The sequence below is a fragment of the Crinia signifera genome, chromosome 11 (assembly GCF_055691185.1).
Source record: "Crinia signifera chromosome 11, ASM5569118v1, whole genome shotgun sequence".
Lineage (NCBI taxonomy): Eukaryota > Metazoa > Chordata > Amphibia > Anura > Myobatrachidae > Crinia > Crinia signifera.
In genome coordinates this window covers 69,274,988-69,302,968 of record NC_139227.1, presented here as the reverse complement: position 1 = coordinate 69,302,968, position 27,981 = coordinate 69,274,988, and the positions used below count along the sequence as shown (strand labels likewise).

The 27,981-nt window shown below is 46.4% G+C and overlaps 1 long non-coding RNA gene and 5 other non-coding genes across 6 annotated transcripts; all 6 read right to left on the bottom strand.

Annotated features, from left to right (window-relative positions):
• Positions 1 to 8,185: 8,185 nt before the first annotated feature.
• Positions 8,186 to 9,377, bottom strand: LOC146046213 (uncharacterized). The gene is made up of 3 exons (XR_014465787.1): positions 9,172 to 9,377; positions 8,693 to 8,725; positions 8,186 to 8,407 (listed from the first exon to the last, which is right to left on the bottom strand). It is a non-coding gene; the product is annotated as an uncharacterized LOC146046213 (long non-coding RNA).
• LOC146046521 (small nucleolar RNA SNORD31) lies at positions 8,541 to 8,609 on the bottom strand. Its single transcript, XR_014465918.1, has one exon. It is a non-coding gene; the product is annotated as a small nucleolar RNA SNORD31 (small nucleolar RNA).
• On the bottom strand, positions 9,281 to 9,352 carry LOC146046516 (small nucleolar RNA SNORD30). The gene has a single exon (XR_014465915.1). It is a non-coding gene; the product is annotated as a small nucleolar RNA SNORD30 (small nucleolar RNA).
• Positions 9,378 to 9,527: 150 nt separating the features above from the next.
• LOC146046505 (small nucleolar RNA SNORD29) lies at positions 9,528 to 9,594 on the bottom strand. Its single transcript, XR_014465906.1, has one exon. It is a non-coding gene; the product is annotated as a small nucleolar RNA SNORD29 (small nucleolar RNA).
• A 148-nt stretch (positions 9,595 to 9,742) lies between these two features.
• Positions 9,743 to 9,809, bottom strand: LOC146046527 (small nucleolar RNA SNORD31). The gene has a single exon (XR_014465925.1). It is a non-coding gene; the product is annotated as a small nucleolar RNA SNORD31 (small nucleolar RNA).
• A 247-nt stretch (positions 9,810 to 10,056) lies between these two features.
• On the bottom strand, positions 10,057 to 10,184 carry LOC146046533 (small nucleolar RNA SNORD22). The gene has a single exon (XR_014465929.1). It is a non-coding gene; the product is annotated as a small nucleolar RNA SNORD22 (small nucleolar RNA).
• Between the last annotated feature and the right edge of the window lie 17,797 nt (positions 10,185 to 27,981).

Genomic DNA, 27,981 nt, shown 5'->3' with positions numbered 1-27,981 from the left:
TCCCTATGGCTAATGGTGGTGAATCCAACGAGGCATTCAACCCTCGCATCATCCCACAATATGATCTATTCAGCTACTCGGAGTCAGATGCTGATAGCATTATCCACAAACAGCAATTGTTTGATGAATCGGAGGCCAAATCAGCCGATATTGCTTACAGGGATCTATTGAGACTCAGAAAGAAAGAAATAGATTACACTTATCACGCTATATCACTAAGCGACTATTTTCGCCAGAAAAAGATTCCACGGGGCTTCCGTGTTAAGAACTGCCCCACTATTGGACGGTATGATTCAGGTTTCTGTGCAAAGTGGATCGCCATTACTAATAAATGTGCGATGGATCTAATATTGCTCGTTATTGAGCATTCAAATAAGGAGATCACACAGTATCAAGAAAAGATCAAACAATTTGAAACCGTCCATATGCCTATTTTAACAGCTGATCCTGACACCGATTGGATGGCTAAACTGTCAACACAATTAGCGACCTACAAGAAAGATTTGATCGCTTTCAAAAAAGAAAAATTCACTAAAGTTGAACGGGACTATGAAACCCATCAGGTCTATAACTGGTTATCTGGGACTTCCAATCAAGGTCGCAGTGATTCCAGAAGAAAACCATTTTTCAGACGACATAAGTACCCTAAGACCAATGTCGACACTGACACCTCAGCTGAGGTCATGAGTTCAGCTAGTGATACTGAGACTACCCAAGTCAGAGGAAAGAAGTCGGTCCCTTTAGGGGTGAAGACACGTACCCAAGGCGGCCCACTCGTAGGGCCACTCGACGTGGGAGGCAGAACCAACGCCAAAGGTCGTGGAAACAAGCCACCCGTAGGCACAAAGAGGAAATAATTTTTAATTTATCTATACATAACCTAACTGAGGCTGAGAAATCAGTGCTCAGCAAGGGATTATCCTATGTGCCATCTTCCCACTTCAATCCTTTGAACTGGCATGCTGAAAAGCATCAATTACAGCGGAAGATCAAACTAAAAGAATATTTCCATAAAAATCCATCTCCTCCAGTGGATAATGTGGAGCCTCTACCTAATAAATTAAAGCAATTTAAAATGAGGTCCTCGTTTGACCCTTTATCGAATAATCCTAGCATTAAGACATTTATGCGTATATTGGATTCTGAGGTGTCCACTGCTATTAATGAGTTTGTTCCTCCACACTGCAATCTCTCCCCCCTTGAACGTGAGGCATTACAGAATTTATCTAAAAATGACCGTATAGTCATTCGGCCCGCGGACAAGGGGGGCGGGATTGTAGTGCAGGATCGCGATGTATATTGTGATGAAATTTTTAGACAATTGTCTGATTCTGAAGTCTATTCCAAATTGGGATCGGATCCTACTATTATGTTTTCTGAACAGTTGAAATGCATTCTAGATAGAGCATGTATTAATTCATTAATCAATGAGGATTTGCGCCAGGTACTCATTCCTAAATTTCCCATCATGCCCATCCTATATACATTGCCAAAAATCCACAAGGGATTAGACCCCCCGCCGGGGCGTCCTATCATCTCGGCGAGGGGGTCCCTTTTCCAACCAGTGGCAATTTATTTAGATACTATACTGCAGCCCCTTATACAGGGACATGAGCATTTTTTACTAGATACCACCACACTGCTCAAAAAGTTGGAGGCTTTTGGTAACTTACCCAATGACTGTTGGCTAGTTACAGCTGATGTAACTAGCCTTTATACTGTAATACCCCATGCGGAAGGACTAGCGTCTGTCCGCAGGTTATTGATCTCGAATGGTACCTTTGACGCAGACCTCATTGATTTTTGGATTGAACTATTGGAGATGATTCTGACTAAAAATTTTTTCAGGTTCAATGGGCAGCACTACTTACAAATCAAAGGATGTGCTATGGGGTCCTCGGTGGCCCCTACATATGCCAACATCTATATGTTTGATGTGGAGCATAATTTTTTCTTCTACTGTGATGAGGTTGCCTCTCGTATCCCCTTCTTCACCCGCTACATAGACGACTTGTTGTTTGTGTGGCGGGGGGAGTTGGGTGATCTTACGGACATCTTCAATCACATCAATGGTACTGCCCACCCTGTTAAATTTACATATAGAACCAGCCAATGTGAAATTGAATTCCTTGATGTTCTCATCAGGGTTAACAACTCTGTCATCAACACCTCTGTTTTTATTAAGAAGACTGATCGAAATACCTTCCTACACTGGGATAGTTGTCATCCTCGCAGTCTTAAAGCGGGATTACCATACTCACAGATGTTGAGGATTTTTAGGATCAATAATGACTCAACCAGTGCCAGTCATCAAATAGATGAATTAATTGATAAATTTGTTATCAGAGGCTACCCTCGTGAGATCTTGGTTGAAACCAAGCTCAAGGTTTTGGGGTTAGATAGGAGACACCTTTTGGACAATAAGGTAGTTAGAACTAATGAAAATCGTTTACCCTGGGTGATCCAATACAATACTGCAGCACCTCAGATTAAGGTAATCTCTAATCGACTCTGGGGTATTGTAAAAACTGATAATGACCTTAATCTCAATAACACCACCCTGATGCCTTGTTATTCGAACCCCCGCAACATCCGTAGCTGGTTAGTAAAAACTGATATATTACAACCTGGTACACCTCCGGTTAGTCATTTTCTCTCCCACAAAAAACAAGGATGTTTTAAATGTCCGTGTACCACATGCAAATTCTTGGTACCGGGAGACGTGTTCTGTCACCCTCATTCTGGGGTCAAATTTCATATTCGCCATCACCTCACATGTGAGAGCTCATTTGTGGTATACCTCATAAGTTGCCCCTGTGGGCTCTCTTATGTGGGTAAGACCAGCCGTAAGTTCAAGGAAAGAATGACAGCACATAGATCGGCTATTAAAGCCGCCATTAATTCTGGCTCCAGTGAGCAACCAGTGGCTAGACACTTCCTTGAACTGCGGCATGGTCTTACATCTCTAAAATACCGTATGATTGATTTCATCCCCCCGCTATCACGCGGTGGTGATAGAAATCTGGTTCTCTTACGTAGAGAGGCATTTTGGATAAATAAGTTGGATACTATCCATCCCAGAGGGTTAAACGATACCATGCCCATTTCCTGTTTATTATGATTGTGCATTCAATGTGATATACATATCTTTTGCTGGTAGATATGTTTCCCTTTTTCTGATTATTAGCCTGCTTTCTAATATAGCTTGTTAGTAGCGTGTTTTGATATATGTATTTTGTACAGCTGCCTTATACCTTTTTACATTCTGTCTTGTTGATAGCGTGCTGTTTCCATGACAACTGACCCAGGAGCAGGACGTGGAACAGTGTCAGAACGTCTGCGGGCCGGGCTGCAGACGTCATGACGTCATCTGGAAGCGCCACTTCCTGGTTCAGCGTCAGGTGACGGGGCTGTCCGGCGTGGAATGGGGGATATAAGGTAAGCATAATGTTTAATGTTTGATGTAATCCTGACGAAATTCTTTACTGAATGAAACGTTGATTGGTGATATACACCGTCTCCTGAGTCTTCTTTTGCCAAGCCGCCGCGAGTGCCACGTCTTCCGCACCATATATATATATATATATATATATATATACACTGCTCAAAAAAATAAAGGTAACACTAACATAACACATCCTAGATCTGAATGAATGAAATATTCTTATTAAATACTTTGTTCTTTACAAATATGCTGACAATAAAATCACACAAAAATTATCAATGGAAATCAAATTTATTAACCTATGGAGGTCTGGATTTGGAGTTAAGCCCCGTACACACGGGGGGATATATTGCTCAGTTTCTCCTTTTCATCAACTTCCAGAGATGGTTGCTGATGAAAGGGAACCTCTGCCAGTGGTGCCGCAGAGGTAATCAGCTGGTCGCAGGAGCAAGCTCCTGCGACCAGCGATTAGAATGGGGCTGAAAACGGGAGCGTGCACCCGGCGATTTATCGCCGGGGCACACTCCCATCACTGGCAATATGGACGCCTGCGACCATATTTCCAGAGATTTCAGCCCCTATCTCCCCCATGTGTACAAAGCTTTACACTCAAAATGAAAGGGGAAAAACATACTACAAGCTGATCCAACTTTGATGTAATGTCCTTAAAACAAGTCAAAATGAGACTCTGTAGTGTGTGGCCTCCATGTGCCTGTATGACCTCCCTACAATGCACCTGATGAGGTGGCGGATGTTCTCCTGAGGGATCTCCTCCCAGACCTGGACTATAGCATCCGCCAACTCCTAGACAGTCTGTGGTGCAACATGGCGTTGGTGGATGCAGCCAGACATGATGTCCCAGATGTGCTCAATTGGATTCAGGTCTGGGGAACGGGCGTGCCAGTCCATAGCATCAATTCCTTCGTCTTGCAGGAACTGCTGACACACTCCAGCCACATGAGTTCTAGCATTGTCTTGCATTAGGAACCCAGGGCCAACTGCACCAGCATGTGGTCTCACAAGCGGACTGAGGATCTCATCTCTGTTCCTAATGGCAGTCTGGCTACCTCATAAAGGGCTGTGCGGCACTCCAAAGAAATGCCACCCCACACCATTACTGACCCACTGCCAAACCGGTCATGCTGGAGGATGCTGCAGGAAACAGAACGTTCTCCTTGGCGTCTCCAGACTGTCACATGTGCTCAGTGTGAACCTGCTTTCCTCTGTGAAGAGCACAGGGTGCCAGTGGCGAATTTGCCAATATTGGTGTTCTCTTGCAAATGCCAAATGTCCTGCACGGTGTTGGGCTGTAAGCACAACCCCCACCTGTGGACATTGGGCCCTCATGGAGTCTGTTTCTGACCGTTTGAGTAGACACATGCACTGTTGTGGCCTGCAGGAGGTCATTTTGCAGGGCTCTGGCAGTGCTCCTCCTTGCACAAAGGTGGAGTTAGCGATCCTGCTGTTGGGCTGTTTATCTCCTGTTGTCTATTCCATTTGCACAACATGTGAAATTGATTGCCAGTGTTGCTTCCTAAGTGGACAGTTTGATTTCACAGAAATGCAATTGACTTGGGCGTTACATCGTGTTGTTTAAGTGTTCCCTTAATTTTTTTGAGCAATGTATAATAAATAAAGTTAGCCACCAGATCAACTCCCAGTTTGCCTTGCTGGACTCCCCTCTATACCTTGCATTTTGTACACTTGACTGAGCATTTGTAACGGCCCACGCAAGCCATATAGAAGTTATTTTTAATTTAAAAAGTTTGCTGCTAGTCTGTGTGCCTGACATGGCTACTGTTACTACACGTGTTCATCTTTACACATATGCCTTGGATCTATGTATGACATCTCCCACAGTGTAACCTTTGAAGTCTAACCGGTTGCGTCACCTGGCAGACTAGTGGATGGAGAGAAGAAAAACCCACACGATTATGTTGGGAACCTACTCAACTTGTGGCATTTGACCCAAACACCACTGCATTGTGCTTGTTCTCTTGAATACCACTTTTCCAGCAAAAGATCAGGATACACTTGGTTTTGAGATACTGGGGTAGATTTATTAAGCGTGCAGAAAAAAATTAAGTTGTAGGTGATAATGTGCCAATCAGCTCCTGCAACTGCCACATTACAGAATGGGTTGGAAAATATTAGGAGCTGATTGGTGCATCATTACCTTTAATTTTCTCTGCTTGCTTAGTACCATTGTTCCAACCCAGGTGGAGCTGACCCATAACTAACCTGAAGCCAGGTCTGGGTGCATAACACTCACTTGGAGGCAGACCACTCCATACATCAGTGGTTCCCAAACTGTGTGCCTAGGCTCCCTGGGGTGCCTCGGGACACTTGCAGGGGTGCCTTGGGTTGGTCGTCCAGGACCAATTCAAATTATTTATGATTAATTATTTCTGGACAAAACCAGTGCTGGTGGCTGTCAATAATAAGTGTACAATCAGAACCAAATCCTGCCCTTTACCACATTACTGAATTTAAGAAACACATATAAACACAATCTACTTAATTTGATATATATTTTTGGGACCTAGGGGTGCCGTGGAAATATTCTGATACTCTAGGGTGCCATGATTAGAAATAGATTGGGAACCCCTGCCATACATAGCCAATCAGCAGCTTTAAAGCACAACTAGGGTCAGAACCATTTCAAGCAGTTAACACTGCACAGTGCATGTGCTTATCTCTTATAAGACTGTACAAGAGACATCCCTGTCTCATTCTCTGGGCATAATGCCAAATTGGTACAAATAGACACAATAAATGTATTTAATGTCTATAAATTGAAGAAAATAGATACTGTATCCTCCCAAGCACTACTTATCCCAAGAAAAAGCCAGTTATGCCAATTGAGGCCAATATTTAAAGTGTATACTGGTGGGGATTAAGTGTGACACAAACATTTCTTCTGAAAACACCCTGGTGGGGAATATACCCCGGTATACACCTAAGCACCATCACCCACAGTCCTCTCTACCTACATTTTAAATCTTTAAAGCACAAACTTTTCTTCCTGTAACACTATCAATGTATGTGTCAATGTGAATTTTAACCCCTCATTTTCTCTACATGTGGCCACCTCCTTATCCATTCTATACTCAAAGATAAAAGGAGCTCCCACGTTTATAAGTAAAAAGGAATTTACCAAAAAGTTATTTGATTTTTCATAAGGAGTGCATCCGATACAAACTGTTATTTTTCAACACTGCACAGCTACCAGGGCCAGATTCACACCACACAAATAACCCAGGTTGTTACCATCTCGACCAGAGCAGTGTGAATGCACCTAAAGCATGGGTTCTCAAACTGCGGCCTTCCAGATGTTGTGAAACTACAAATCCCAGCATGCCTTGCCACAGTTTTGCTATAAGGGAGTGTTAAAACTGTGGCAAGGCATGCTGGGATTTGTAGTTTCACAACATCTGGAGGGCCACAGTTTGAGGACCCATGACCTAAAGGAACAACCCAGGTCCAGCAACCCAGGTCCAGCAACCTTGCAAGCAGTGCCCTCCTACCTACCCCAATCCCTGTCAGTTTGTTTCTACCCGGTGTGTTTAATCACGTTTCCAATTGTAAAGTGCAATTAAATATGCTGTGCTATATAAAACTGTAAATCAATTAATTCTACCACCTGGGTTGAGCAACTAGAGCCTGAGTTTACATTATAGGGAGGAGGCAGTGTCAGTTCCAGGCACTGCCCCCTGACACTACTACGCATGCCCCTTTGTGACCTCAGCAATCTGGTTTATTGCCGGGTTGCTGAGCTTCACCTCACAGATGTCAGGTTGCTCCTGGACAGACCTGTTTCCAAATGACCTGGGTCTTTCCCAGCAATTTTTTTCATACATTTCCCACCACAGCTTGTTCGACACTGCCCAAGGATAAGGTACGCAACCCAAACCTATATTTTCCCCCTCCCATCTTCAGCATTAAACAATCTATGGTATGAGAAATATCCCTTCTATGAACTCTTCTTAGCACAAGTCTCCAGAGAATCCACTAATCTGGTTGGGACAACAGCTGTCACTGGGTGTTCAAGTACATTCAATAGTCTCCTCTATTTATTTTTAGAAACCCACTTCATCCTGTGCTCTCACCCAATTGTTAAATGACAAAAGGGGGCCGGAGGAAACTATTTTATCTTGGCCACCATCTAGTGAATTTATACAATACCCACATTCCTAAGGAATCTGGCCATTCACATCAATCCCTATCCACCTGGATAATGGTATCACATCTAATACAGTGTGCATTGGATGTCACACATCGTTTGATAACTCCACCCAATATCTTGGCCTGATCTGTCAGAATTAGGCAACATTTGGTGAAATCTGATTCGTGGTTGGCCTTGTATATTCAATATTGTATAAGACTTGTATATTCAATCTGATGGTTACCAAAGGATAATCAGCCATTTGCTCCAAATTACTGGAAAAAGATATTTATACCAATATGTTAGGTATAGCAAGTGTATTTATCAAAAATTTGTCTGCATGTTTTAGCATTTGTGATGCACAACTTAGCAGTAGAAGTTCTGAAAACCAACAGCCCAGTTGGAGGAAATGTATTATTGTGCAATAAGATTGCATTGTTTTGAGCTACTTCACCTGTAGCGAATTGTGGATATTCCTAAAACAGTTGGTACACCGTGAGAACAAGCTTGTAAACCACCATATCAGTATACACAGGTAGTGGGTAGGTACACCAAAACCGCAAGAATGCGCCACAATAATAAATTTTATTGGGTTGAATAATTTCACAAGTCATATCCTTTACATTGCTAGGGTCACATTTAGAAGGAATTCGAGCCAAACTAATTTTTTGTTTCAAAATCCTGTGATGAGTCATATGAACATATGAATTTTGGTCTGGTTCTATGAACATATGAATTTTGGTCTGGTTCATATTCAGTATGAAGGTAGGTTGCATGCCAATGCATCTCCATGGAATCTAGAGGGAAACAAGAGTCACATGAATAAGTAACCCATTTAATCTCCAACATGTATTCAGGGATATTACATGGAGACATGTAGGAAGCTAAAGATCTACAGGGTTACAAGACAGAACTTTATTGAAAGCCTACACAAGCTCAGAAGATACCACTCAGTCACAGAAATCAGACTGGGGCGGTAGTCACCTCATCAAAGCTCAGGATGACCGTACCACCAACTAGAGTACTTCAACATGAGCCAACACTGCATTAGATGGTTGAATTTAGACATTGTCAAGCCTTACCTGTATGTCTTGCACTTTGACCCTTAATTTATGCTGGGGAGGGAAAGAAACAATTTAGGTCATCCCAGATTAAGCAGGTTTCTAAGTGTCTAAAAGGTACATGGGAACTTATGTATTATCTGGGGTCCCATGTTAAATGCACCCCATTTTTTCATACACCTACTATCCAACTACGCATGGAGTTGATTTTATGTAGTGTGGTGAGCGCAGCGAGCCACCATGCCCGAAGTGTGGCGAGCGAAGCGAGCCCCACGAGGGGACACGGCCTCATAAGAAAAACGGGAGCCCAGATATTACATAAGTACCGGGATCTCTTCAGGATAGCAACGATTCTGGTCATAGCAAGCAAGCGCCAGCTCAGGGTATAGTGGATGACTCATCACTAGAGACCCCTTTAATCTTTAAATCAAATGGGCAAAAAAAGAGCTCAGTTGCGATTAACTAAAAAGGATTTTCTAGATAGCAGAAATCATACTCACCATTTACAATCCATTTCATTAGCCAAGCGACTTGATGCTAGAAGACATGGAAAGTAATAAGTTAAAATCAATGAAGAGGAGGAAAAACCCTTCTGCATACATACACCCACTACATCAGTAATAAAGTCTCATCAGAACAATTCAGACGAACGAGATTCCATGAGATAAATTCATGATAGTTGGGGCAAAGTGAGGAGGGAATTACATGGCACCCTACCTTTTACACTCAGTGTAGTTCTGATCAAGCCGAGAGTTATGGAAGGGTCACAACTCATCCAACAGTTTCTGCAAATTAATACAGATGTTAGAATTTAAAGAAAAAAAAAAAAAACCAAGATGTAGCCCAGAGACCAGAAGCTGCTCAGTAGTTCAGAAGCTTTTCATTATTAGGTCATAGTGAGCTAGTTTGATTCATCATTGCAGCAGAAACCAGTATACAGAGCCCTGCACATTTGGGAACATACCTAGATGTAGCGGTGCCGTTACACATCATTCTAGGTCACCTATAAGAGGAAGGAGAGATTTAGAATGATGCAGGACACTTCTGAAGCTACATCTAGACAGCACTGGCAGAGCCTCAGAATATACCAGTCACCAAACATCAGACTGGGGCGGTAACAGAGATAATCATTGGCTCCACAGCAACAAATAATCTTAATATAAAACATACCTGGCATACTGTCCACACAGCCATTGTACCTGTGAATAAGGGACAAGAATGAAGTCTACAATGCCAAGTTTGCAGTGTGATCATTATCTTCTGTTTCTCATATGTTCAGAGCCAGTTATGGCAGAGACAAGTGCATTCATTTCAGAATTTTAAAGTGACTTTTCCACACTGTAGTGTAACTGACCAAGCAGCTTCCTAGAAGTACAGATAGAGATGCCCTGTCAGACCGTTCCTGCTGGAACATTCCGTCTCTCCTAGCCTACTGAAAGTACCAGTGGATTCAACCTTTACAGGCTCTGGCACCATACAGTAGATAAGACATGTGGGGTAATCATCATAAGGGCAGGAGGCAACTAGGGTGTGGTACAGAACTACAGTATTTCGGGTGAAACCAATGGATAGACATGCATCTTACAGGACCAAATTGTAGACTAGTTTGTTTTTTTGGACACATCTTGTAAGTTTGGAAATGTGACATTACACAGGTTACTACTGCCAATAATAGTCCACATTGATAGTAAATGAAGCAAATGGTGGAAGATACTTGAGTCAGGTCGGCGTAGACACTACTCTAAACCAGATTAATAGCCATTATCAGGGTAAAAGTAAGTCTTTACCTGGAGAACAGTGGTCACTGCACATCTCACATCAGCATCTGTAGAAATAGGTGTGTATAGTATTAAGATGAGACTACCAAGAATGACACATGCCAGCTAAAGTACCACCACAGTCTATTAGCACTATAGATAACACTGGCGATAAGCTGGTTGCCGCTACTGGACCAGTTCCTGATTAGAAAGTGCAGCTGCCACCTCAGACTATAGGAGACATCACTACACAGTCAGACATATGCTTGTCTATTAATCATGGCTCACTGAGATTTCCTGTCCCTCTTTCACATCGCAAATGCTGGTTCACCACTGGAATTTGGACCTGGTTCCATCCAGAGTGTGACCCAGCATTTGCGATAAATCATACCCTGTCAGCACCCAGCACATTGCCCGGCGCTGACATCATGTAGGGGGCGGGCCAGAGCAGCGTCGTGTGGGCCAAGAGAAGGAGGCAGCACCGACACCGCTGCCTTATCCATAGCAGTGAACGGGATCCGGGTCGGATTGCTGAACCAGGGTAATGAAAATGGCCCTTTCGTACCGCAAGCTCACCCAAGTGGGCTGGACTAAAACCCAGAGTCCATCCTGTATATTTGTGCGGTGTGAAAGGGGTATAGGTCTAGCCAGGTTATTACTTACCTGCAGCAGAAGATGCCAGAAGCAACATACTGTAACCCTAAGAGAACATTAAAAGTTAGTGTGGCATGTCAGGCAAGTTTACATTTCAGTAGCTTTAAACAAGCCATGTGTGACAAATTAGGCCATACAAGTCATTTTATAGCCAGATGATCATATGTTCAACTGAATCATTACAAAGTGTCTTTATATAGGATATTTGCACACTGAAATTTGTGCAAACCAATAGGGAGGTATCCAATTGGGAAAAGTCAGCCTCCCTTATGAAGCACATAACTCAGCACTGGTATAAGTAGTGAGGACTGCCATTATAGAGATGTGTGATACTGTAGGTGGCTCAGAGACATCAGCGGTCTTCACAGGTCTCAGAACAGGTCTGTGATAAGTCTCATCATACACACCACAGCTGATCATTTGCCCCAGCAGTGTACATATACACACACACACACACACGTATGCAAGTACGTACCCGACATACTTGCCTACCTGACCCTCTCCATGAGGGAGAAAATGCTGTTCCTGGACTTCCCTGGTAATACGATTGCCATCACCTGTGGCGAAACACCTTTCTTATCAATTATCTAGCTCACTGCAGGTGATGGCAATCATACATTACCAGGGAAGTCCAGGAACAGAGCATTTTCTCCCTCATGGAGGGGGTCAGGTAGGCAAGTAGGTCCACTTCAAAAAGTGATAAAAAGGAGAGTGATAAACAACCAGCCAATCAGCTGCTACTTGTCATTTTTCAAACCCACTCTGTAACATGGCAGATATGAGTCTAACATGGCTGGCTGTTTATCACTCTCCATTTTATCACTTTTTGAAGCTTGATACATCTGGCCCCAGAGAGGGTCAGGGAGGCAAGTATGTTACCAGACCATCAAGCAAGGAGGTTGACTGCTTAGGGATTGTGAGTAGCAGCTGTACCATCCCAGAACACTTAAGCAGTGTATATAAAGCTTTGTCTAATCTGTGTGGTGGGAACACAAATCTGGCACTGTATGGGAGAAAAATATAACACTGGAAAAAGACTGAAAAAAATAATGTTCAGATAAAATGGCTGAAGTAATTTGACTTCTAAAAATAAACTTAGTTTGTTTTCCAGCATTTGGAGCAGTGGTAGCCAACTACGGTCCTTGAGAGCTACCAACAGTTCACATCGTCCAGACAACCTAGCTGCTGCACAGGTGCACTCATTACTAGCTGAAACATTTTCAAAGATCAACCGGTGGAGCTAAATACTTCACTTGGGATTCTGTGAGATCTGGAAAACATGAACTGTTGGTAGCTCTCGAGGACTGGAGTTGGCTACCCCAGATTCGGAGTCTCATATGCTCCCATACATTGCCAGATTTTTGTTCCCACCAGATTGAACAGAAATCTGTAGGTGAACCCAGCATTAGAGTCAGGTGACTCAAACTAAAGCATGGTTGCCTACCTGACCCTCTCCATGAGGGAGAAAATGCTGTTCCTGGACTTCCCTGGTAGTGTAGGATTGCCAGCACCTGTGGTGAAACACCTTTACCTAGCTCCCCACAGGTGTTTGCAATAATACATTACCAGGGAGGTCCAGGAACAGAGCATTTTCTGGAGAGGGTCAGGTAGGCAAGTATGAACTAAAGGAATGCCCTCATCTAGTCCAAGCTCTTCCCAGACATACTAAGGGCGAGATGTACTAAGCCTTAGAAAGTGATAAAATGGAGAGTGATAAACCATTAGCCAATCAGCTCCTACCTCTTTTCAGCTTGTCTGATCACTTAAAGATGAAGCAGTCAGCTGGTTTACAAGAAGGAAAAAGCAAATATTATGCTAGCCACCAGGATTGAGGCATGTTACCCACCAGGATTGAGGCAGTGTTGTTGTGTTCAGACACCTGCAAGAAAAGACACGTTTAGTAATGCAGCACACCTGAAACCTCTTAGTAACTGCACTGGCAAGGGGCAGCTCTCAGTATAGCGACGATCCTGGTCATAGCCAACACGAGTGCCAGCTCAGGGTATAGTGGATGATTCATCATTGAGTAAATCCCTGTGAAGTACTCCAATACATTGTACAGCATCAATATGGCATGATACATTAGAATTTTAATCTAGCAGAATTTACTTGATGACGAGCAGGAAGTTTAAATGGATCATACCCATCCTGGTACAGTTGTAGAGTCCACACTAAAAATGAAAATTACATCAGATTAGACATCCTGAGGACTACAATGATTGCAGACATTCTACATTACTGACTGTTTAGAGGCTATAATTGTGCTAACGAGATTCCATGAGATAAATCAATCATGTTAGTTGGGGCAAAGTGGAGGGGAAAGTGTTCAGCAACCCACCTGTCACACTCTGTGTAGTTCTGATAAAGACACTTGCATTTAATGGTTTTTAGATTACCAATCCCATCTAACCAATTGCCTGCAAAAATACTGATGTTAGATCGTGAGAAAAGGCACGCCAAACACCAAATCTTCTCAGTAGTTCCAAAGCTTTTCATTATAAAAAAGTCAGCTAGTTTCACTTCTTGCAGAATAAACCAGTGTACAGAGACCTGCACATTTGGGAACCTACCTGGGTGTAGTGATACGGTTACACACCATTCTAGGTCACCTATAAACCAGCAAGTTATACTCACCGATAATTCCATTTCTTCTTAGAGTTCCCATGGAAGCCATAACACCGAGATACCCTCCCTCTCTTCTTTAGTTTAGACAGGATGTGTTTCTAGGGATCGCTCACCTGGCGGTATACAACCTCATTCCTCCCCCTTGTCTTGAGCGTCTCCATATTTAGGTCCCTGGAAAAACAATACAAGGGGAGGGATTCTAATGGCTGCCATGGGATCTGCAAGAAGAAATTGAATTATTGGGGAATATAATTAACTGGTTTCTTGTAAAATCCCCATGGCAGCCATTGGGACATATCAAAACAGAATAAAGGGTGGAAAACAATAAATACAATATGATTTAATTAGCAAGCGCACCTTGCAAGTGAGGGGGTGGTAGCAACATTTAAAGCATAATTCCCTTAAGCAGCCCATACACGCTGCTTTATGAGCGTGCGTTCCGTGCTGTACTAGCACGGATCAAATCGCATTGCATTGCATGTGCACACGTTGTGCATGCAATGCGATGCGATTTGATGAGAACTAGGTACAAAACGTATGTGCAAGCACATACTTTTTGTACTGTGCGATGAGGTGCGCGGGAGCGCGCACCTCAAAGCACACATCGGGTCAGCTCTCATAGCAGCGTGTATGGGCTGCTTAAGAAGGGATTTACCTCGTCTGGGCATTTTCAGGCTTGGTGGGGGGAGGTATTTCCATCTTTCCAGTGCTCCAGCACAAGTAGAGACTTGCTTCTAGCATTTTAATGCTGCATGAATAGGCAGCTCAGTGCCCTTTTTAAAACAGAAACTCCTGCTGCGCAGGTGTAGCCCCAGGCACAGCCTTCTGGACATTCTCATCAGACAGTGAGAATGGTGCTGATCAGAAGTATCAGGGACGCGACACAGCACCTGGCAGCTGCTGTACTGGGGTCATGCTGTACAGCAGGGCTCTCTGACCATCCAGTAGCAGACCTGTGTCCCTTAGCACCCGGTGAACTGCAGCTACATAATGGCCCTTGGCACCATTGTGGCTTGGTACTCTCAGCATCCACAAACCTCAATGCAGCCCAGTGCAGTTTTTTGGCAGCTTCAGCCGAATAAGCAGGTGGGCAGGACTCTGAAAAGGCCACACTCCCTAAGAGCACCAAGTCCTAGTATAGACGAGAAGGAGTCTAGACAGGCCATGCTCCCGGATTCTCTTCTCCCCCGGAAGCCACCCCTTTCAGCTCCATGTTGAGATAGAGGTAAGCCCTAGCAGGAACGAAACCTAATACTGCCTACCTATCCAAACTAGTTAGGAGACAGGAGGGAAGACAAGGAGGGAAGGGGAAAAGTGAGGTTATATACCACCAGGTGTGCGGTCCCTAGAAACACATCCTGTCTAAACTAAAGGAAAGGGAGGCTATCCCAATGTTATGGCTGCCATGGGGATTGCTGTGCCTCTTCTCCCCCTTCTCTGCACAGTAGCCGCTTGGAAGTGCCAGGAGCCATGCTAATGGAATGGGATCATCGGACAGACATGCATTAGGTGGACACCACAAGGTTGATAAGACCGAAGATCGACATGGGGTTAGCTCAACAGGGTCATTAGGTCGACAGTCAAAAGGTCGACATGGGGTTTTTCACTTTTTTGTTGTTCTGAATTTCGACAGTCAACACTGACACATAGAACCGCATCCCCTCGCTGCGCTCGCCATGCTTCAGGCACACTATTTTATTCTCCCACCACGCCCTAGTGGATGGTAAGGCATGAAATACTGTCGGCACGTCGGCTCAAACAAAAAGTGAAAAACCCCATGTTGGCCTAATTCCATGTTGACCTTCAGTCATGTTGACCTTATGCATGTCTGTCTAGTGACCATATCCTCTGCTAATGGCTGCGGAGCTCCATCTTAGCAGCACGCTGCTGGATGTGAGGATCCCAGGGATCGTTCTCCCTCAGCCTGGAAAGGGGGTGTCAAACCACTGCAGGGCGAGACCGAATTCCCCCAGCAGCTCCCTCGGTGCAGGCTGACAGTAGGCAAAACTCTCAGCCTGTTGTAGAAGTAAAGAAATAAAAATTAAAGAAATTAAAATCTCTCTGGACCGGCTCTCTCGGCACATTTCTAAAAACTGTTCTGGGGGATGGCAGAGGGAGAGGAGCCAGTCACATACTGATAAATTGAAAGTGCCTTTAAAGTATACCTCATTGTAAATATTCCCAGCTAGGGATGCCAATCCCAGGGCATTTTTTTTTTCAATCCCTGGATTTGTGATCCCTAATTAAAAAAAATGGTACTTGTGTATTATCACGGCGAACATCGCATCGCAGACCATAAGGCATGCGATATTATGCGATGTTCCGCGATGTTCCACAATGTACCCCGATGTCATACAATTTTAAAATTGTATGGCCCCTAATGGGGGCTTTCAATGTTAAATGGACCCCCACGCCACCCCCACTATGAACGTGAACCCGAAGCGTGGTGAGCACAGCGGTACGTGTCCTCCGACCTTTTCATACCCCCACTATCGATTTTATATAGTGTGGCGAGCCTGAAGCGTGGCGAGCAGACGCGGATTACATGTAAAGTAATACGCGTCCCCTTGCGGGGCGCGCTGCGCTGGACACGCTTCAGGCACACTATATAAAATCAACTCCACGCCGACGTGGATAGTGGGGGTATGAAAAGGTCGGAGGACGCGTACCGCCGCCCCTCGCGGGCTCGCCATGCTTCGGGTTCACGTTCATACTGGGGGTGGCGTGGGGGTGCATTAAACATTGTAAGCACCCATTAGGGTGCTTAAAAACACCCATTAGGGTGCTTATACAATTTAAAATCGTATAGGGTGGATGGCATGCGATGCAATGAAAAATCGTGTTCCGATATGTGATGGGCGCCGTGCTAATAGAATGGGATCATTGGACAGACAAGCATTAGGTCGACACCACAAGGTTGACATGACTGAAGATCAACATAGGGTAAGATGTTTTTTAGGTCGACATGGGGTTTTTCACTTTTTTGTTTTTCCAAATTTCGACAGTCAACATGGACACTGACACAGTCACAGGCACACTATTTTATTCTCCCACCACGCCCTAGTGGATGGTAAGGCATGAAATACTGCCTGTCGGCACAAACAAAAAAGTGAAAAACTCCATGTTGACCTAATCCCATGTTGACCTTCAGTCATGTGGACCTTGTGGTGTTGACCTAATGCTTGACTGTCTAGTGACCATATCCACTGTTTTCAGCCTGGCTGCTGGTGGCGGCATGGCTGCGGAGCTCCATCTTAGCAGCACGCAGTGGCGGATTCAGGGGGGGGGCACCCGGGCACGTGCCCCCCCTGTCATTTAGTCATTTAGTCATTGTAGCTGAAGACCAGGGCTTTCCAACGAGCCCAGCCCCGTGTCTCTAGCCCCCCGGGAACCGGAGATATCGCCTGGCAAACCTGTAACGTTTTTTCCCCATAGTATAATATGGGACCCGTCAATTCCGACCCCCACCCGGTTCCGACGGCTGCCAGTTCCCGCCCTGGCATCACAGAAGCTTGTGGTTGATTTCATTCAATTCCAAATCGCTGCCCCTTCAATATGATCCCAGGCTGGTCCAAATCGGCAAATCATTTCCAGAGATATTGCGTGTAAACCGATTTTTTTATTTTTGAAATGTAATTTCATGGCTGTTCATGTTATTTGAGGGCAGATTACTCTGGAACCAAACGTTCCAGTTTCACTGGACCAAAATCATTCAAAGCCCACTCAAAAGTTCTTCAATATAATACTTGTCTCATGTAAATGGGTCAGTTGGTTCCGAAGATATTGCCGGTTAAATGAGATAACTGGTTAAAGGGGGGAGGGGTGGTTTTCTCTACCCCTCACACCAGAAAATGCAGGGACTAGGCTGGTGTAAAAGGGGCCAACCTGGGAATGTATTTTCTGGTGTGAAAGGGGTATTATTTCAAATAGCCGGGACCTGCAGTGCTCTGAATACAGCCAGGCTCTGCCACTGTCAGTGGCTATCACTTCTGCCTGGCGGCGGCTGTCCCCCATTTACCACGAGCATGTATTCCCCCTTAGCAATGAGCATGTAATCCCACATGGCAACGAGCATAAAACCTCTGGCAATGAGCATAGAACCCTTGGCAATGAGCATGTAGAGAAGCAGCACTTATGTAGCATAATTTTTAATAGGCATTATGGTGTTTGGCATGGCGTGCAATGGCGTGTAACTTAACGTGTAATGGACATTATGGTGTAAATGTTTAATGCGAGCCTTTGGTGGACAATGTCCCTGTTTATGAAGTGTATTGTGAATTTTGGCTTAATCTGTGTGGCATTATGTGAATTCTGGCTCAATCCATGTGGCATTATGTGAATTTTGTCTCAATCCGTGTGGCATTATGTGAATTTTGGCTCAATCCATGTGGCATTATGGGAATTTTGGCTCAATCCGTGTGGCATTATGTGAATTTTTTCCCAATCCGTGTGGCATTATGTGAATTTTTGCTCCATCTGTGTGGCATTATGTGAATTTTGGCTCAATCCGTATGGCATTTTATGCATTTGGCTCAATCCGTGTGGCATTATGTGAATTTTGGCTCAATTCTGTGTGTGTTATTATGTAAATTTTGGCTCAATCCATGTGGCATTATGTGAATTTTGACACAATCCATTTCGCATTATGTGAATTTTGGCTCAATCCGTGTGTGTTTATATGTGAATTTTGGCTCAATCCGTGTGTGTTATTATGTAAATTTTGGCTCAATCCATGTGGCATTATGTGAATTTTGACACAATCCATGTGGCATTATGTGAATTTTGACACAATCCATGTGGCATTATTTGAATTTTGGCTCATTCCATTTGGCATCATGTGTAAGGGGCAAGTATAATGGGGTCTAGTATTTTGTTGCATAATGTGTAGAAGTTGTATATGGTGTTGACACGCCCCCTGTTGAGTGGCCACACACCCTTTTCCGGAGTGCGCCTTTGGCGCGCGCACAACTACATCCTTCACTTTTGTCGCCATGGTGGGCCTGCGTACTTTAAATGCCAGGGCCTATTTTTAATTCCATTCCCACCCTCTCCTGCCGCTCTCTTAGCATGTACACTGGCACCACTAACACCGCCCCTCCCCCACCCAAACCCTTTTTTATCATGGTGCCCCCCCTGTCATTTTATCCTGTATCCGCCCCTGGCAGCACGCTGCTGGATGTGAGAATCCAGGGATCGTGCTCCCTCAGCCTGGAAACGGGGCGCCAAACCCCTGCAGGGCGAGACCGAATTCCCCCAGCAGCTCCCTCGGTGCAGGCTGACAGTAGACAAAACTCTCAGCCTGTTGTAGAAGTGAAAAAAGTAAAATTAAAGAAATAAAAATCTCTCTGGAGCTCCAGAGGATGTGACCGGCTCTCTCGGCACATTTCTAAAAACTGGTCTAAGGGATGGCAGAGGGAGAGGAGCCAGTCACATACTGATAAATTTAAAGTGCCTTTAAAGTATACCTCATTGTAAATATTCCCAGCTAGGGATGCCAATCCCAGGGCATTTTTTTTTTTCAATCCCTGGATTTGGGATCCCTAATAAAAATAAAAAAAACTCCCACGCCGCCAACTGACCGCCGCACACATTTTGTTATCGTGTGGCGAGGGAGTTCCGCACCGAGCCGCCGCGGCAGCGGAGCAGGTGGTGAGGGAGTACGGCCCATGCAGCATGACCTTTAACATCATGTTACGCTGCGCAGAGTGGGATGTGAACAGCCACGTATTTGAGTGCTCAGGTGCTGCCCAGCGTTACACTGCGCATATGCAGTCTAATCCTGAAATCCCGGGATTGGAGACTCTAATCCCGGGATTGAAATCCTGGCTATTTTGGGGCCAAATCATTGGACTTTCAGGGAGGGTCTGTGACTTAATCACTGGCCTCAATCTGTCTGTATCCTTTAACTCACATACTAGGAAATTAATGTGATGGTGAGTGGATAGCAGATTGTGACATTTTCACAATTCACTTTCAGGACAGATTTTCAGTGTGTCTGGGGGTTAGCTAACCACTCGCAGAGCGATCAGGTCTGAATAAGTCCCAGTGTCCGGAAGTACAAGACAATACCCTCCTCTGATTAACAGGTCCACAAACACAGCCCTAGACCAGCACAACAATACGCATTGGGACAGCTTGTTGGGGAAAACTAAAAGATGGCTATACCAGGTTACCACTTTAGAGCAAACATCCTCTATTGTAGAAAAATCTCAGTTCATTGCTAGCTGCAGCCCCGGCAATAAGCATTTGCACAGCCATAAAAAGGGGATTTTGTACTTACTGTTAAATCCTTTTCTCAGACTCCACAGGTGACACTGGAGAGTTACAGTGGGGAATAGAAGGCGACCACAGGGAGCTTGGGCACTTTAGAATAAATTAACAGTGACTAACTCCTCCCCTTCTACTTCCTCTCCTAGGCAGTCTAGGTATGTGCCCGGAGGGAGCTGGAAGAAAGGAAAAACACACACTTCCGAGAGGAGGTCAAACATAACATAAGAAGTCAAACACACACTCACATAGAGTGAACATATAGTTTGAAGAATAGCATTCATAACAGAATGAACCCATCCATAAAAAACTTGGTAAAGAACTTAGAATTCAGACTAAGTATAACAGTCTCTTAACTTCAGGTAATTGAACCAACCTGAAACCAAACAGTAAAAAAGGAGAGACAGCGTCGGGTGGGCGTCCAGTGTCACCTATGGAGTCTGAGAAAAGGATTTAACAGTAAGTACAAAATCCCCTTTTCTCTTTCCTCCACTAGGTGACACTGGAGAGTTACAGTGGGGACGTCCCAGAGCTCCCAACACGGGTGGGATGACGCTGAGAGCCCCTTAACACAGAACGGCCAAACCGCGAAGCAGCTGCCGCAAAAGTGTCAAACTTGTAAAAGCGGACAAAGGTCTTCTGACCAGACCACGTGGCCGCTCTACATAGATCCTGTATAGAAACTCCACGGGCAGCCGCCCAGGAGGTACCCACCGACCTTGTAGAATGGGCGGAAATCGAAGAAGGTGCCACTCTAGAGGAAGCCACATAAGCTTGACGAATCGTCAACCTGATCCACCTGGCCAGGGCCTGCTTGGAAGCGGGCCAACCAGGACGCAGGGAGTCATAGAGGACAAACAAGGCATCCGACTTACGTACAGACTCCGTTCTGGCCACGAAAATGCGCAAGGCCCGGACCACGTCTAGCGCCCTAGACTCCCGTGAGTCCTCCCGAAAGGCCGGCACCACAATAGGTTGGTTAATGTGGAATGCCGAGACCACCTTTGGGAGAAAAACACTAGAGGTGCGCAGCTCCGCTCTATCCTTGTGGAAACGCAAGAAGGGTGCCTTACAAGAGAGAGCACTCAGCTCCGACACCCTTCTAGCCGAAGCCAAGGCCAACAGTAGGACAGTCTTCCAAGTGACATATTTTAGGTCCACCTCCTCCATGGGTTCAAATACAGAGGACTGGAGAAAGGCCAGTACCACATCCAGGTCCCATGGAGCAGTAGGAGGCCTGAAGGGAGGTTGCAGCCGCAAAACCCCCTGGAAGAAAGTCTATACCTGAGGGAGAAGAGCTAGCTTCCTCTGGAAAAAAATGGAGAGGGCGGATACTTGAACCTTCAAGGACCCCAGCCGGAGTCCTGAGGACAAGCCCTTCTGCAAGAACAGCAGCAATCTGGCCAACTTGAAGTTCACAGGGGAGACCCTCCTGGATTTGCACCAGGCCACATAGGCCCTCCAGATGCGATGGTAATGCACCGAGGTAACCTGCTTTCTAGCCCCTATCATGGTTGGTATCACCGCTTGCGGGATCCCTGCTTTCCTCAAGATGGACCTCTCAACAGCCATGCCGTCAAATGTAGATGTTGTAAGTTGGGACAGGTGAACAGACCTTGTGTTAGCAGGTCGTCGCAGAGAGGTAGAGGCCACGGTTCGTCTACTAACAGGCCTGTTAGAACCGTGTACCACGACCGGCGAGGCCCGTCGGATTCTCTGCAGAACCCGAGGGATAAGAGGCACTGGAGGGAAGATGTAGAGGAACTGATCCGTCCAGGGTGCCGTGAGAGCGTCCACTGCCACTGCCTGTGGATCTCTTGTCCGAGCGCAGTACCGGGGCAACTGGTGGTTGTGTCTGGAGGCCATCATGTCTATCTGCGGACAACCCCACCGACGAGTCAAGGTCTGGAAGACCTGAGGATTCAGACACCACTCTCCGTGATGGACGTCTCGGCGGCTGAGGTAGTCTGCCTCCCAGTTTTCCACGCCTGGTATGAACCTGTCCACTAGCGGAACAGACACAGATGAAAGGGGCGAGATCGAAACCGCCCATACTGCACCGCCTCGAACGTGGCCACCATCCTTCCCAGCAGCCTTGTGCAAAGGAGAACTGAGACCGTTCGATGCTGCAGCACCAGTCGAACCGCTTCCTGCAGGGACAAAATCTTGTCCATGGGAAGGAACACCCTTCTCTGAACCATGTCCAAAGTCATCCCTAGGAACAGGATCCTCTGCAATGGGGTCAGCTGTGACTTCTGGATGTTTAGCATCCAGCCATGGGACTCCAGAGTCTGACGTGTCAGGTGGATGTTGTGCAGAAGGACTTCCCTGGACGGAGCCTTCAACAGAAGGTCGTCCAAGTAAGGGACAATGGTAACTCCTTGAGCCCTGAGTATCTCCATCATGACAGCCATCACTTTGGTAAACACCCGGGGCGCAGAGGAGAGGCCGAATGGAAGGGCTCGGAACTGCAGGTGACAGTTCTGGACAGCAAAACGCAGGTATGCCTGGTGAGGGGGCTAGATGGGGATATGCAGGTATGCATCTTTTATATCGATGGATACGAGAAACTCCCCCGGTTCCAGGCCTGCAATGACTGACTGCAGTGACTCCATCTTGAAGCGAGTGAACCGCAGGAAGGGATTGAGCTGCTTTAGGTTCAAGATGGGCCTTACTGAGCCGTCCGGCTTGGGAACCAGAAAAAGGCTGGAATAGAATCCCCTTGCCTTTTCTGGTTCCGGGACCGGGATAACCACCCCCAGGTCCCTGAGCTTTTGAATGGCGGCCTGCAAGGCCCTGCCTTTCTCCTGCGAAGCTGGCAAACCTGTGGGAAAGAACCGTTGAGGAGGCAACAAGAAATCTATCTTGTAGCCTACTGCTACCAGGTCCCTTACCCATGCGTCCTGGCATGACTTGGCCCAAACCTGATGGTAAAACAGCAGCCGGCCCCCCACCCTGTGATCTGGACAGGAGCTGGGAGAGTCATGCCGAGGGCTTTGAGGTAACCTTTGCATCCAGGATTGGAGCGCTAGCTGAACCTCTGCCTCTTCCTCGGAAGCCTCTGGAACTGGTAGCCGTTCCCCTAGACCTACCCCTGAATCTGGGGGTGGGCCGAAATGACTGCCCTCCCGAAGTAGGAAATGACCTACGTGGGGGAGGGGCTGCTGTAGGCAGGAACTGAGACTTACCACCTGTAGCCTGTGAGATCATCTTATCCAGCTCTGGACCAAAGAGCGCCTCACCAGCAAAGGGTAATGCTTCCACCGCCTTCTTGGAGTCGGCGTCTGCATTCCACTGTCTCAACCAAAGAGTACGGCGAGCAGAAACTGAGAGGGCAGAGATACGAGCCGCAAGCATACAAACATCTGAAGAGGCTTCTACTAAATAACCTGCAGCCTCACGTATGTGTTCCACTAAGAGCAACATATCACTAGCCCCTGGGTCTAGAGAGGAGGCCACCTGAGATGCCCATACCTCCATGGCCCTATTGACCCAACAGCCCACCTGTGCTGGCCGTTGTAAAAGACCAGCGGCCGAATAAATATTCTTCAGGGCACTCTCTAACCGCCTATCAGACACATACTTAAGGGTAGAGGCTCCTGGAATAGGCAACACTGTCTTTTTGGACAAGCGTGATACCGAAGAATCAACAGCAGGTGGCGTTTCACATGACTTCCTAGCATCTTTAGGAAAGGGATAGGCAGTGAAAAATCTCTGAGACACCTGAAACTTTTTGTCCGGGTGTAACCAAGCTTTTTGCAAGTGTTCATCCAGCTCCTCTGAGGCTGGGAAATATGCAGACTGTCTCTGCTTTTTAGCAAACACTGAGGGACGCGCAGCAGATCTCTCCTCCGTGACATTGAGGGTTAACCGGACTGCTTGTATTAAGTCCTCTAACCCCTGAGAGGGGACATCAGTGTCCTGTATCAGCGGAGCTTCAGGCTCAGCATCAGGCTCATGAAATTCACCCTCCTCTAGAGCTGGCATGTCATCATCTGTATCATCTAACAGAGGGACCTGAGGAAAAATCCTATTAGCAGAAGCCAGTCTAGGGGGAGGGGGTGTAGAGGGGTCTGCATGTAATGCTCTAGACCTGGGGTAGCCAACCCTAGTCCTCGAGAGCTACCAACAGTGCATGTTTTGCAGGTCTCCTCACAGAATCACAAGTGAGCTAATTAGCTCCATCTGTGTATCTTTTAAAATGTGTCAGTGATTAATGAGTGCAGCTGTGCAGCAGCTAGGTTGTCTGGAAAATGTGCACTGTTGGTAGCTCTCGAGGGCTAGGGTTGGCTACCACTGCTCTAGACAGACCCTCCACAGCAGAGGTTAATTCTGCCTGCTGATCCCTGGCTGCATCCCTATCTTGTCTGGCCGAAGATAACTCAGATGCTAGCTGGGAAATCACTGTGGACAACTGGGAAGCCCATACAGGCATATCTTGCCCCGCCGTTGAAGGAGGGGGGGCTGGGGATGCAGCACATGAGGGACATAAAATGGCGCCCTCCGCGTGTGGGGTGAACTTATTGCTGCACTTCTTGCACGCAATCTTTTTAGTAGCCCCACCAGCCATCATACCTGTGGTCGCCTTCTATTCCCCACTGTAACTCTCCAGTGTCACCTAGTGGAGGAAAGAGAAACACTTGTTACACACTAGCTAGCAATATATTGCTCAGTGTCTCCTTTTCATCAGTGACCAGAGATGGTCGCTGATGAAAAGGAACCTCTGCTGGGGGAGCCACAGAGGTAATTAGCTGGTCGCAGGAGCAAGCTCCTGCGACCAGCGATTACAATGGGGCAGAAAACGGGAGCGCGCACCCGGCGATTTATCGCCGGGGCACACTTCCATCACTGGCAATATGGTCACCTGCGACCGTATTCCCAGCGATTATAGCCCCTATCGCCCCCGTGTGTACACAGCATTACTGGGAAACCACCCACAGACCACAAATGAGCTGAAGTTGAGTGATGACTTCTTTGCAGGTGGCCTGAAATTAAGAGGAGATGCATTTGCAGGTCCCTATGACAAAGGCTGGATACAAAGACCATGTGGGTTGCACCTTCACCCCCAACGGCCAGGAAGCCGTTAATAATGGACACAAATGTGTCCATTCACATGGGATGGCCACGGCCCGGCCGCCCGGTTGCAGCCATCCCCTCCATTGTATACTACTGTGCGCTGAACGGCTTCCTGGCCGTGCAGGATTTCGCCGCCCAGCAGGAGCCGGAGTGTGTGAAATAGCCCTTAGGTAAGATGGGAGCTGAGTGGGGAGAGTGCTGGGACAGTCACAGTTGCCATTTTTCCCACCCAGCCCATCTGTCCAGACATTAACAGGCCCTGTCTCAATCTGTAGCAATTGCTCTGCACCATGGGAACTAGAGCATTACATTGAATCAGCACACAGCAGGTGTAATGCATACCTCCCAACATGACTCAAAAAAATAAAGGGAACACTAACATAACACATCCTAGATCTGAATGAATGAAATATTTTTATTAAATACTTTGTTCTTTATATAGTTGAATGTGCTGACAATAAAATCACACAAAAATTATCAATGGAAATCAAATTTATTAACCCATGGAGGTCTGGATTTGGAGTTACACTCAAAATTAAAGTGGAAAAACATACTACAAGCTGATCCAACAGCAAGCCTTCTTGCCACAGCTCACATTTATGTGCCATCCTGGATGAGCTGCACTACCTGAACCACTTGTCTGGTTTGTAGACTGACTCATGCTACCACTAGAGCAGGCCTGGCCAACCTCCAGATGTTGTCAAATTACACATCCCATCATGCCTTGCCACAGTTTCTCTATAAGGGAGAGTTAAAACCTTGGCAAGGCATGCTGGGATTCTGGTGAACCAGTTTGGCCTGTCCTGCACTAGAGTGAAAGCACCGCCAGCTTTCAAAAGTGACCAAAACTTCAGCCAGAAAGCATAGGAGCTGAGAAGTGGGATGTCACCACCTACAACTCCTTTATAGGGGGTGTCTTGCTAATTGCCACCAGTTGTCTATTCTATTTGCACAACAGCATGTGAAATTGATTGGCAATCAGTGTTGCTTCCTAAGTGGACAGTTTGGTTTCACAGAAGTGCAATTGACTTGGGGAGTTACATTGTGTTTAAGTGTTCCATATATATATATATATATATATATATATATATATATATATATATATATGTGTATGTGTATATATATATATATATATATGTGTATGTATATATATATATATATATATACACTGGTCAAAAATATTTATATATGTTAACCAGATCAACTCAGTTTGCCTTGGACCTTTCATATTGCTGGACTGCCCTCTATACCTTGCATTTTGTACACTTGGCTGAGCATTTAACTTCATGCCATTTGTAACAGCCTACGCAAGCCATATAGAAGTTATTTTTAATTAAAAAAAAAAAAGTTTGCCGCTAGTCTGTGCCTGACATGGCTAATGTCACTACGTGTTCATCTTTACACATATGCCTTGAATCTATGTATGATACCTCCCACAGTAACATTTGAAGAGTCTAAAACTGTTGTGTCACTTGGCAGACTAGTGGATAGGATTAAATAAAACCCACAAGTTGGGAACCTACTCCGCTTGTAAAATTTGACCCAAACACCACTGCATTGGGCTTGTTCTCCTGAATACCACTTTTCCAGCAAAAGACCAGGATACACTTGGTTTTGAGATACTGGGGTAGATTTATTAAGCGTGCAGAAAAAATTAAGTTGTAGGTGATAATGTGCCAATCAGCTCCTAACTGCCACAGTACAGAATGGGTTGAAAAAAAAATAGGGGGGGGGGCGTGGCTTGGCTTACATGGGGAGAAGCCAAGTTTAAGCCCAGCTCCAGGCCTTCTCCTTTTACAAGCAAGCCCCAGAGCGCCCGGACAGCCCTGCAGCCTCCTACAAAGTGCCCCTGACCTTCTGCTCCCCTCCGGAGTGCCTGGTGGAGACCGCGGAGTCGGGGACCCTATTTTTGCGGCCTATCTCCTGCCTCCGAGCCGGGGACTGGAGTACATCCCGCGGCCGCCGCAGACTTCCAGGGGCACCCGAAATTGCGATCGGGTCCCGCCGGACACTGTGAGACCACCCAGCAGCTGCTGCTGGTCCCCCTGGGCCCCTCTAGCCCGGCGCAGACGGTGGGGAGCCCTCATCTGCTGCTGGGAAGCACACACAGCCCAGCAGCCTTTTTCAGCACCCGGCGGCCATCTTGGATTCTTCCTCCCTGCACGGAGGCTGCTGCTCCAGACACCCAGGACATTCCCCTCTCATCCTGCATACTCAAGATCTCTCCTGAGCCTCCATCTTACAGCCACCAGGTTCCCTGGGAGGGTCCCTGGTGCCCAGCAACAGGTACCTTATATAGCTGTGGTCTGGTCCGGTGGGCTGGCCCTACCTGATCTAGCCACTACTGTGATACCCTGCAGCTGCCCTCACCCCTCCTGCATCCCTTGCCTACAGGTAGAGGCCCACACACAGCTGCCCACCCGCACTGGAAGTGACTGGAGCATCCCCTAGAGGCCCACACCTCTCTTTGTGCCCCTGGTGCAGAGTACTGTGAGAGCCCAAACATACCAGTGAGGCTGCTGCTGCTGTCCACATCTGCCCCTGTGATATGGCACTGAAGTCCTACCAACCTATGGGGCCTGTGTCTCTTTGGTTAATAGAGATGTGATGCCCTCCCCATTACCACCCAGGGTCACTATGGCTACTATATAGCTGACTACGGTTCCGACACTACAGGATAGACCTACCATCTACTCACACAATTTTCATTACTTACTTGCCGGCAACTGCCCATACGCTAATATGCCTACTAAGAGGACCAAAGGCTCCCTGCCACCCCCGGTGTCCTTTCCGACTCAGAGAACGGGCCGTGCTTCACTGGCTGCGAAAGACGGACACCCCTCTGCTTCACCAACAGGGTCCGGACAGGGAAATATTACCCAACTACCATTATCGTTAACAGGTATAGATCCTAACTCCCCTGAGCCCCTT